Source organism: Empidonax traillii, unplaced genomic scaffold (genome assembly GCF_003031625.1).
Source record: "Empidonax traillii isolate 1590-97213 ecotype Southwest subspecies unplaced genomic scaffold, ASM303162v1 scaffold738:size396264, whole genome shotgun sequence".
Taxonomy (NCBI): Eukaryota; Metazoa; Chordata; class Aves; order Passeriformes; family Tyrannidae; genus Empidonax; species Empidonax traillii.
The window spans coordinates 247,417-257,656 of NW_020955931.1; positions in this window are offsets into that span (position 1 = coordinate 247,417).

Consider the following 10,240-nt stretch of genomic DNA (forward strand, 5'->3'; position numbering starts at 1 on the left):
GTGTCATGGGGAATTTAGGATCCATGCCTTCTGTTCCCAGGACTGCCAGTGGCTTGCAGGAGAAGTCAGGAGAGTCACCTGCCTTTGGACAAGTCACTGGACTGCCCTGGCCTCAGTTTGCTCTGCTATGTAAAAGGGGTGAGAACACAGTTATAAACTCCTCAGCCCACTAAAGGAAGCAGAGGAGCTGCACAATTGTGTGGCTGCTTCTACCCAAGAGTTTTGTAGAGTGATTTAGGAACAATTCTAAAGCCTGAAGCTTTTCAGGAAGTGATGGGGGTTAAAATGTGACTGATTCTGTAAGGATGCTGAGAGGTGCCAGTTTGATTCCCCCAGGTACACCAGTGCAGCAGAGTTGCAGCTGCATGACCTGGGCAACTTCCCTATTGCATTCAGATCAGAGTGTGTTCAAACCTCAGTGGCTTTCAGCAAGATAAAAAGAAATTTTGTTTTTCCAGTAGTGAAGTCATCTGTGACTCATTTTGATCATTTCTGTTTAAAAATAGATCCGGTTTCTTCGTAACAAACTATTTTAAATCTAATTGTATTCCCAAATAGTCCTTTACAAGGTGCATTTTCAAAGCCATTTCTGCTTGTTAATAACGCAAGTCTTCCATCTCCACGTTTGTATTTTATGATTATTTGAAGTAATTTTCTAATTTGTGACTCACCGCTGTATGAAAAGGTGTTCTGGTAATTGTAGCTCTCCTAGCAAACTTTTGTGAGAATAGAGTCAGTTTGCCAAGCCCCCTAAGGGCAAGCATTCCTTATCCCTGGCATGTGCTGACAGCACTCAGGGGGGTGGGTTAGGGCATGGGGACACTCACTGGTTTGACAGACTCACAGTCCTGTGCAAGCTCTGTCGATATATTCATTGACAAAACCTGCAGCAGGAATTACACAACAGCATTTTCAGCCTGTGCAATAAACACGGATTTTCAATTTTATCTGCTTATGTCACTCAGCGCCATAAGTATGTGTACGGCACTGCTGGGCTGGTGGATTTTTGGCTTGTAGGCAAATTCTCCCTTTAGGCATTTTTTGGCCAGTTTTCTTCCCTGGGATATTTCCCCTGCTGTGTGGTCGTAGGTAATTCTTCTTTCCTGACCTCTCCTCAGAACTCCTGATCTTATTACAAGAGCATATAGTGACAGGACAAGGGGAGTGGCTTCCCACTGTCAGAGGGCAGGATATTGGGAAGGAATTGTCCCCTGTGAGGGTGGTGAGGCCCTGGCACAGGTTGTCCAGAGAAGATGTGACTGCTCCATCCCTGGATATGTTCCTGGCCAGGTTGGATGGGGCTTGGAGTAACCTGGGATAGTGGAAGGTGTCCCTGCCCATGGCAGGGGTGGAACAGCATGGGCTTTGAAATTCCTTCCAGCCCAGGCCATTTTATGGTTCTGTGAGACACTGGAGGCTGATTCCACATTGTTTCCTCATAAACTTAATGTACAGTAAAATAAAATGCCTGTTCTGCAGCCAGCATGTGGTACACAGGCAGTGCAGTTAAACTTCCCTCTAAATGTTTCCCCAGACATTTCAACAAGTTATTTTCCAATAGTATTCCTGTTCAGTTTCTCTATATCCCCTCAGTTGCAATTTCAGGATAATGACTCAGCCACTTCTAGTTTTTGCTGCCTCTCAAATTGAGTTCAACTTTAGCAGACTTCAAAGTAATAATTCTGATTAAAAATTCAGAGTTCTAGTTTTGGCTATGGCCTGTGAGGGAATAAGTTTTGAATGGATTTGAGATTTGAGCTGAATTTTCCTTAGCTCAGGTAACTAACTTTGTTGGTGCTGTGATGACAAAACTCAATTTTTCTTACAGCACTGGTGAGTTACCAGTCAGCTCTTCCCCTGGGGATGATAAAAAAACCAACCACAATTGGTAAACAATAAGAATTCAGAATTTTACTGAAAATAAATGAGTTTTAGGTGCATTTGTTCTCCATTTCAGTGAAACTGGGACAAATCCACGTCCCATGGTGCTAACCGGATGTCCCAGTACATTCTTGGCGTAGCTGTGGTGTAGCTGTAGGTGCAGCAGGTTGTACGTGCCATCTCCTTGATGTGAGGAATCCTTTTGCACTTGGGTCTCAGGTCTCTCTTCCAAGAGAATAGCCCAGAAGGATCCAGCAGTTGTTCCCATTGGGATGCCTGGAAAAACACCTTCCCACTCTGTTATCCCAGAGCCCCCCAGTCCCTCCTCAGCTGCTCCTGGCCTGAGGTTCTCCTTATGCTGGGTTTAATTTCTTCTTTCTGAGTGTACCTTGTCAATATTGCTGGAGCTGACATTTCTAGGGAAGTAGTGTCAAATAGAGCTGCTAATCACGCTGTAAGATTTGTTTTGTAACATTCCTTTCAGCTTTAATTACTGGTAATTTAGAACCAAGGAGCTGTGCCATTAGCAATGTATTTGTCATTTCGGCAAGTGAGGTTGTACAGAAACATCCAAAAAGAGCAAATACAGTGTTTTACACCTGAATGAGGAGGGCAGACAGACACGGGCAGGATTTTAAGCAGCCAGCCTGTTGAAGGTGAGGCAGGTAGGACTGTACAGTCAAGCTGAGAATGGAGATTTACAGTGACTCCAGCACTTCAGTAGGGAAAATATATCCTAATTAATTGGATTCAGATTGTATGTTTGGCTTTTTGTTCTGTGCTTACAAAATACATCGTTATAAATCTTATGTTCATTTAAAATAAATTTCAGAACAAAGAATGATATTACCTTTCTCTTAGAGGCTTGGTACCTTTATTTTCCTAAAGATTTACCAGCTTTCAGCTGTTGTGCTTTTGTTTGAATCAAAACCAACTTGAAAGTATTATTTAATTCTGCAAATCTGGTTAGGAAGGGAAAATTGCTACTTTTATTTCACTGCTATGAAACATAATTTATAAATGTTTACACTCAGGAGAAATCTGATTTCTGAAATAGTTGGTGCACCCTTGGCACTGTGCTCCCATCCCACCAGGCAGTGAGCAGGACGTGAGAGGTGACTGCCACCTGACCTGTCACATTCTCTTTACCTGGGTCACCTGTGCTGCACCTGCTTCTGCCTGTGAGATGCTGGTGGCTCCTTGTTTCCCTGGGTAAGAATATCTACAGATGATGCTGGGCCTGAGAAGTGACACAGACCCAAGCATTTCAGAAGCAGTGCAAAGTCAGAATAATGACCTAGAAAGAGAAGATGGAAAACTTGAATTTAAAGCTTCAGCTCCTTTTCTTTCATATTAAAAAATTTAATATAGCATAAAAAAAATTGATTTATCAACAGATTCCATTCACTTGTGACTGGAGGGAGGGGGGTTGCACTGATTAGCTGAGCTGTGGTGACAAAGTTCATTTTGTCTGGACTAAGCTTGAATGGGGCAAATCATTTGCCCAGAGAAACAGTCAAAAGTTTTAAAAATCAAACTAAAAAACACATGTTAAAAGATTCGGGGCCAGGAGAAAAGAGAAACACCCCAAGGTTGTGGTGAAAAAATCAACCTGTGAACCTAAAAGCCATAAATGGAGGAGAGGTTGTGTTTGTGTGAGAGGAAAAAGTGTTAATTCCACGGAATGTGGTTAGAGAGACAGAAGACAAAGTTTTCAGCAGAGGCTGTTCTTTGGAGTCAGAAGAGAAGAAACATGAGCAGAAGGTTGGGCTGTTTTATTGGGATGGGGAATGGTTGTGTTGGGATGAGGATTCACTGTGTGCATGGCAGACACTTCACTCAAACAGCAGAGGGGAATGTGTACAGGATGTGTAGGAGACATTTTACAGGAGATATAGGGGAAATTAGGATATTAGGGAATGAAAGAAGACAATTAGCAGAGGACTAGGGGGGAAAAAATGTAAATACAATACCTGGCTGATACATATGGAGGAAATGTCTTCTGTCTGCCTGTGTGTCATGGGACATAATCATCACATTTGTGTACAACCTGATGCATAGACCTACTTTAAAAAAAAACTTTAGTGCACTATAAATGCGCCATAACTAATTTTTTCAAACTGCTTGAAACTGTTCATCCACACACCAGAAGCCTGAGAGCGTTTTCTGTGTTTTCATATGGTGTTTAAGCTCATATTCTTCAGACAAGCACAATTTGCTCTTTCTCACACTTTCTCTTCCTTTTTCTCCCCCCAGTATTGCAGTTATAAATTTACATTAGGAGGGTAAAATTAAGAAGTTGTCAGCAGAGAGGGAAAGATGCATTATTTATGGTCTGATGGATTCCAGAAGTCATTAATAATAGAAATACTGGGCATAGTCCCACAGAATGCCTCTTCTCATAGTTAAGCTTTCCTGTAATGAAGGCTAATTACTGTGGGTACCATTAGCATCAGACTGGAATTAGGGGTGTTAAAATGAGATATCATTAAAGGGAACGCAGTAAATTCAGGATATAAACGAGCCGCTTAAAATGCTAAGCAGTTTGGTGAAATATTAAAATACAAAAATAACAGCTCAAAATACCATGAGACCATGAGAAAATGAGGTCAAAATACTAATGTACAGATAACTCTTTAATAAATCTAAGTTCCATGTGCGGTGTCGTTCAAGAGAGCCACGTGCAGTCGCAGAATGTCACATGATTGTTGTCTCTGTGTTTTAAGCCCTTGGTTTTAATTCTTGTTCTGAGACAAATAATGTCGCAGTAGTGTTGCTTGATGACCACTATTTACCTTCAAATTTCACCACACTTTGGTGTGACCTGAGAGCAAGCCATGCATTTTTCTGTGTGGCCATGTTTTATCTTCCTTAGCAGTACTTCATGTTTCTATCATTTTTTTTTTTCTGTTTTACTGGACATTTATTTTAGCATGCACTGTATGCAAAAGCCTGCTTACTTGACATTTAGTTTCTCAGGACCTCAAGTGGAATTCCAGACTGAGATCCCACCTGTATGACCCTCCTGGCTTGGCTTTTTCACTTGTAAGAGCACTAGACTGGATGAGATCTGCAGACAGATTCACATGGCATGTTAAGAGATTTAAGTAGTTCAGTGGGTTGGCAAGTTGAACTGTTTTCTCAGAAGACTTAAATCAAGGCTGTTTCAGACCAAAAATTCTGTGAGCCACTCACAGACATTGATACCTCCCTCACCAAGTCTCATGAGAGATGGGAACTGCTGTAGGTCAGACTTGAGTGGACTGGGAGAGGTGGGATGCCAGCCCAGCACTTGGCTGCAGGTTGTTTTTTTCATACCTTCCTCCTGTCACAGCAGAATTAGTGGGAATTCATCATCTGGAAACAATGACAGAGTTTCGTAGGAACAAAAGCAGTGATATATTAAATAGACCTTTCAAGATGCACTACCGTGCTTTTAAAGGCATTTCCCTGTTTTAGAAGTCCAGTTAAATAACCAGCTTTTTGTTTCACTTGTGCCAAACATAGCTCAGGTGATGTTTGTTTCCCTGGACTTGGCCCTAAAGCCAAGGGTAGCTGTGCCCACAGTATTTCCAGCAACTGCAGACTAATGGTTAGAATCAAAATAAGAAAAGCACCTGGGAGTGGGAATAAAATGCCAAACATTTAATTTTCAATGAGAACTTGCGTGGGTCTTGGATGTTCGAAATTAATCCTTTTATAGACTCTCAAAGTGTTTTGGTGACAAATCCATATTGTGGAATCTTCAGTCCGATTACACTGAGCTTTCTCTTCCATTCCAGTGGAGTTTTAGGGAGCGAATGACGCAAAGCTGAAGGATAACTGCGCAGCAGAGTACCCATTCCCACTGTGCTTACTGATAGTAATTCTCCTCTTTGCAATTAGGAAATTAATTTTATTTTAATATTGTTAATAGTTACATGAAGTAAAAAAATTAGATAGTAGCAAATGCATGTGTGGTTTATGTTAGTGTGTGGAGAGGGAGTTTGATTTGGAAATGAGCAGAGTAGAATTGACAAGTGTATGTTGTTTGAGTAGTAAAGCAACCTATTCCAGCTGTTTTCCCAATCTCCCTTATCATTTGTTGTATCCATCCTTTCCAAATAAACACATAAAATACTTGAAACACTCTAGTTAGTGATTTTAGCTTTTAACTCCCCTTCAGTGGTACACAATCTTGAAAAGGTAGAGGATTTGGTTAGTATTCTTCAAAACCGCAAATCAAAAATGTTCCTGCCGAGTTTTGTCTGCTCAAGAATGTGGAGTTCCGTTCTGTTCTGCTTAACTCAAACCCAGTAGCTTGGAGTGTCAAACCAGGTATAAATGATGCTCTGGAGCAGCATTGTAACTTAGTTCTGTTATCACATTTAATGGTAGTTTATTTAATGGTGGTATATTTAAGGAACAATAATCCCATGGTCTTAATATTTAGAATCTGTGGGCACGCACATGAGGTTTGGGAACCTTCTGTAACAGGCAAGAGTTTTCTGCTCCCTCCCACGTGGCCCATCTGTTTGTGTTGGATGGGAGCTGGGTAAGAAGTAGTAGCTACACACTGCGTGCAGAGAGGGTAACAGAACGTGCCTGGGAATGCTGGTCCTGCTCCCAAATGTGAGCAGAGTAAGGAGGTGGAATCCAGTGTGTTTCTGCTCCAGGATCCAAGGAACCTCCTGAGTTTGTAGTTTGGATAAAGCCAAACCTTTGTGTACCTTGTGATCTCTGGACAACACGTGGGTGAGCTGAGGCAGGTTCAGCTGTTGGTGGGTGGGGCAGCAGCAGATCTGGGGCACAGACCCACCTGAAAAGTGAGTGAGTTCTGTGGTGGTCAACTATTGATGAGCTGGGCCCTGCTGTGGGTACCTGAGTAATTCTGTACACAAACACAGTTCCCAGTAGGTAAAAGTCAAGCGTTGGAGCACAGTGTAGATGTACCCTAGAATGAATCACCAGCAGGTAAGATATGAGAGGTCACAGAGTGAGCTCAGTTGTGCGTGAACATTAGTACTTATAAAGGTGTAATTTGAGATAATACTAAGTTTGTTAACCTGAGATGCCAGCTGAGATGAAATGCAAGGTGTACAAAATTCATCAGTACCTTGGTTGCCATCATTACATGGCATTATATCACATATTTAGAATCACAGAATGACAGAAGGGTTTGTGTTGGAAGGGACCTCAAAGCTCACCTCATTCCTGCGTGGTCAGGGACACCTTCCTTTAGACCAGGCTGCTCCGAGCCCATCCAGCCTGGCCTTGAAACATAAATCGATCGTGTTAAAAGATCTCTCTTGTTTTGACTCACAGATTGCATTTGGGCCCTCGTAGTATGTTAATGATTATTGTAGCTGTTTGCTTTGCCTTTTTACTTCGTCTGATACATGGAACTTATTTTTAACTCCTATTCATCATGCAGAGAACTGTCTTTAACTCAGTCATGCACAGCTCATGTAATACTTATTTATACTCCAGTCTGCACTGCCAGGCTATAAATGCTGCAGGCAAATGAAGTGAGAGAAGTAATTTTGGTTATATACAGACCTAACTCAGTCCTTATATGCACATGCATTACGTCAGTCTTAGCTTCCAGTCTATTTTTAGCTCAAAGTAGAGATCCCAGCACAGAGCTGGGATTTTCCGCTGTCATGTCCTGCTCTGTTTCAGAATTCCATCATTTTATGGTGGATGTGACATATTTAAACCTTGCTGGGGGCTGTGGTGGACACAGGTCTGAGAGCTTCATTTCTGCAAGGTGTGGAGGACACGGGGCTCTCAGACTTGGCACGAGTCAGAAGGATTAAGCACTTAACAAAAATGATTGTAAGGTGGATCATCTTCTACATCATGGGATGGATAAAAATCCAGGTGAAAGGTTTGCAGAACGATGAGATCCATTAATCATGAGATCTGTTAATTATCAGTCAGAAGGAGGGCACTGTTCCACTGACATGCATCAACAGATTGTTGGTTTCTTCCAGAACACAGATTGCTTTGTGAAGAATCCCTGAGTTTAAAATAAGTACTAAAAGAAAACAGACCAGTGACTCCCATTTCTGTTGGACTGATTGACACTCCGAACACAGTGTTTTCCTTAAAACCCAATTAATTTAATTGGCCCACAGGACTACAGCAATCCCCCTTTCATTCCCTGGAAATGCCTCCTGTTGAAAAGCTGAACTTGAGGGAAATGTCACAGTCCAGTGTGGATCTGTCAGGAGAGCGGCCTAGGGAAGGCGACAACCCAAGAGCTCAGAAGCTGAAAGAAGGAATGATAAAATATGAAAAGATGAAAAAGAAGAATTCCTTGCTGACGAACCAAACGTGTAGGTGCAGCCCAGGATTTTACTGGAGCAGGGAAGAACAGCTCTGCTCTGAGGCAGCTCCTCTGTGCAGGTGACCGAGCCTCAATGGTGTGTGATAAGGATTGTGCAAGTGCTGGAAAATTCTATATTTCTACTGAAAAATATAAAAGCAGTTTAATGTGCATTTTTGTTACTTCTGTATTTGATTAATAAATGGTATTTTAGACGTAAGTATGTGGAATACAAACCAACTGTTGTATCTTCTATTATTGGAAATATTTTTTCTCCAAAATTAAAAAGCACTATCAAGATTTTATATTTTCTAATTTACTACCTGTTGTATTATTATTTTTTAATTGTACCCTTGAATGTCCAGATTCTTTCTATTGAAGAGCAATAGGGTTTTATAATACAGAATAACAACGGGCTGTAGAATCCTGCAGGTAACCTAATTTTTCATCTCCAGTATATGCAGTATGATAAATAATTGTATAAATAAAGGTTATATGCCTTTGCATTTGCATAAAAAACGTGGAAAACATGCTTTATTTGTCATACTTTACAATATGCAAATAATGCAAACCCTATTGGGGACAATGTATTGGTGAATCCTTTCTGAAAGAGGGAAGTACCTGGTTGTGTGATGGAGAGAATAAACACACTGGAGATGTTCTTAGTTTTATTTTTGGTCATTAATTGCCATGGTATCAATTTTTTTTTCCCCTCCAATATTCATGAACAGTTTTTTGGGCAATCAGGTAATGCATCTTATAAATCCTGTTCTGTACATCCACTTTTAAAAGTTTTGTGCTGCTCTTTGATACCTGTCTCAGCATCCTCACGTGGTCACCACTTTCTGTGAGCATCTTCCTTGGGTTTAGGGTGATGGCTTTCCCTGCGTTCCCAAATCCTCTACAGCGTCCCTGGTTGGATCACTCCGGTGGTTCCCAGCAACGCTCCAGCAAAAGGCAATGCTGTCCTCTGGTGTTTCCCGGCAGGATAACCGGCCTGCCCGCTGCTCGGCAGGGACTGGGAGCAACTGCGAGGGGCTGCTATCTTGGACACGGGATGGCATCCCGGGACGTGTCCCCTTGCTCGCCTGGGTTAGGGTTGCCTTATGCCCAATAAATACAGGAATTAAGGAGAACTCTGCAACATATTTGCATACTTTTATATTGACTGTTTCCATTTTGCTCTCATGTTTAGTTTTTCTTGTTCTCTGATCACGTCTTAGAAGCAGTTTTCATGTGCCTTGGGCATGACAGGGGATACTCCTTTATTTAACTCCAAAGACTTCTGTTTGCAAATTGTTTTTGAACAAGGGGCAAAAACACAAGGCAGCTGACCTTGCTTAACAAAACTTAGAACACTTTTTCTAGAATTATGGGATTGTCTTGGATTTAAAATCCTGGTTTTGGGCAATTGAGCTAAAGGCTCAGGTGAGTACTTGAGGTGCCATCACACACCTTGGCTGTCCCCAGAGTAAATCCTCTGTGTCTGTGTCCGATGGAGGTGAGTGTGCCCTGTCGTTTCTGCTCTGTTGTCACCCTTAGTGATAATGCCATAAGTGAGAGCTCTGGAAATGAGTTTGTTCCATAGGATTCTCCCTCTGTGAGCTGAGTGACTGCAGCAGCACAGGCACTGCTGTAAAATAGACTTGGCAGCTGTCCCATGAGCAGCGCAGAGGGGAGCTTTGCACAGGCACAAATGAAGTGCCTACAAAATAATTCAAACCTACCACAATAATTTCTCTCAGTGCAAAACCTGGGGATTGGTGAACTTGAAGCACAGGTAAGGTGGTTTGTCTGGGAAATAATTTGGCTTCACAGGATAATTTTGAGGTTTTAAAAAACATTCAGCCTGGCAGAACAAAGACTTTTTTTTTTTTTTTGGTAGCTTAATTTGGAAACTGCTGAGGGAAGGGCCTAACTTGGCAGCAGAGTGCCAAGGAGCGGGAGTCTGGGAATGTGAGGAGTGTGGAGGTGGGGCTTTGCCTTGGCTCTGCCACCCGTGACCCCACGAGGCTCCTGAGTCAGCACTCATCAGTGTTTCCCAGCAAA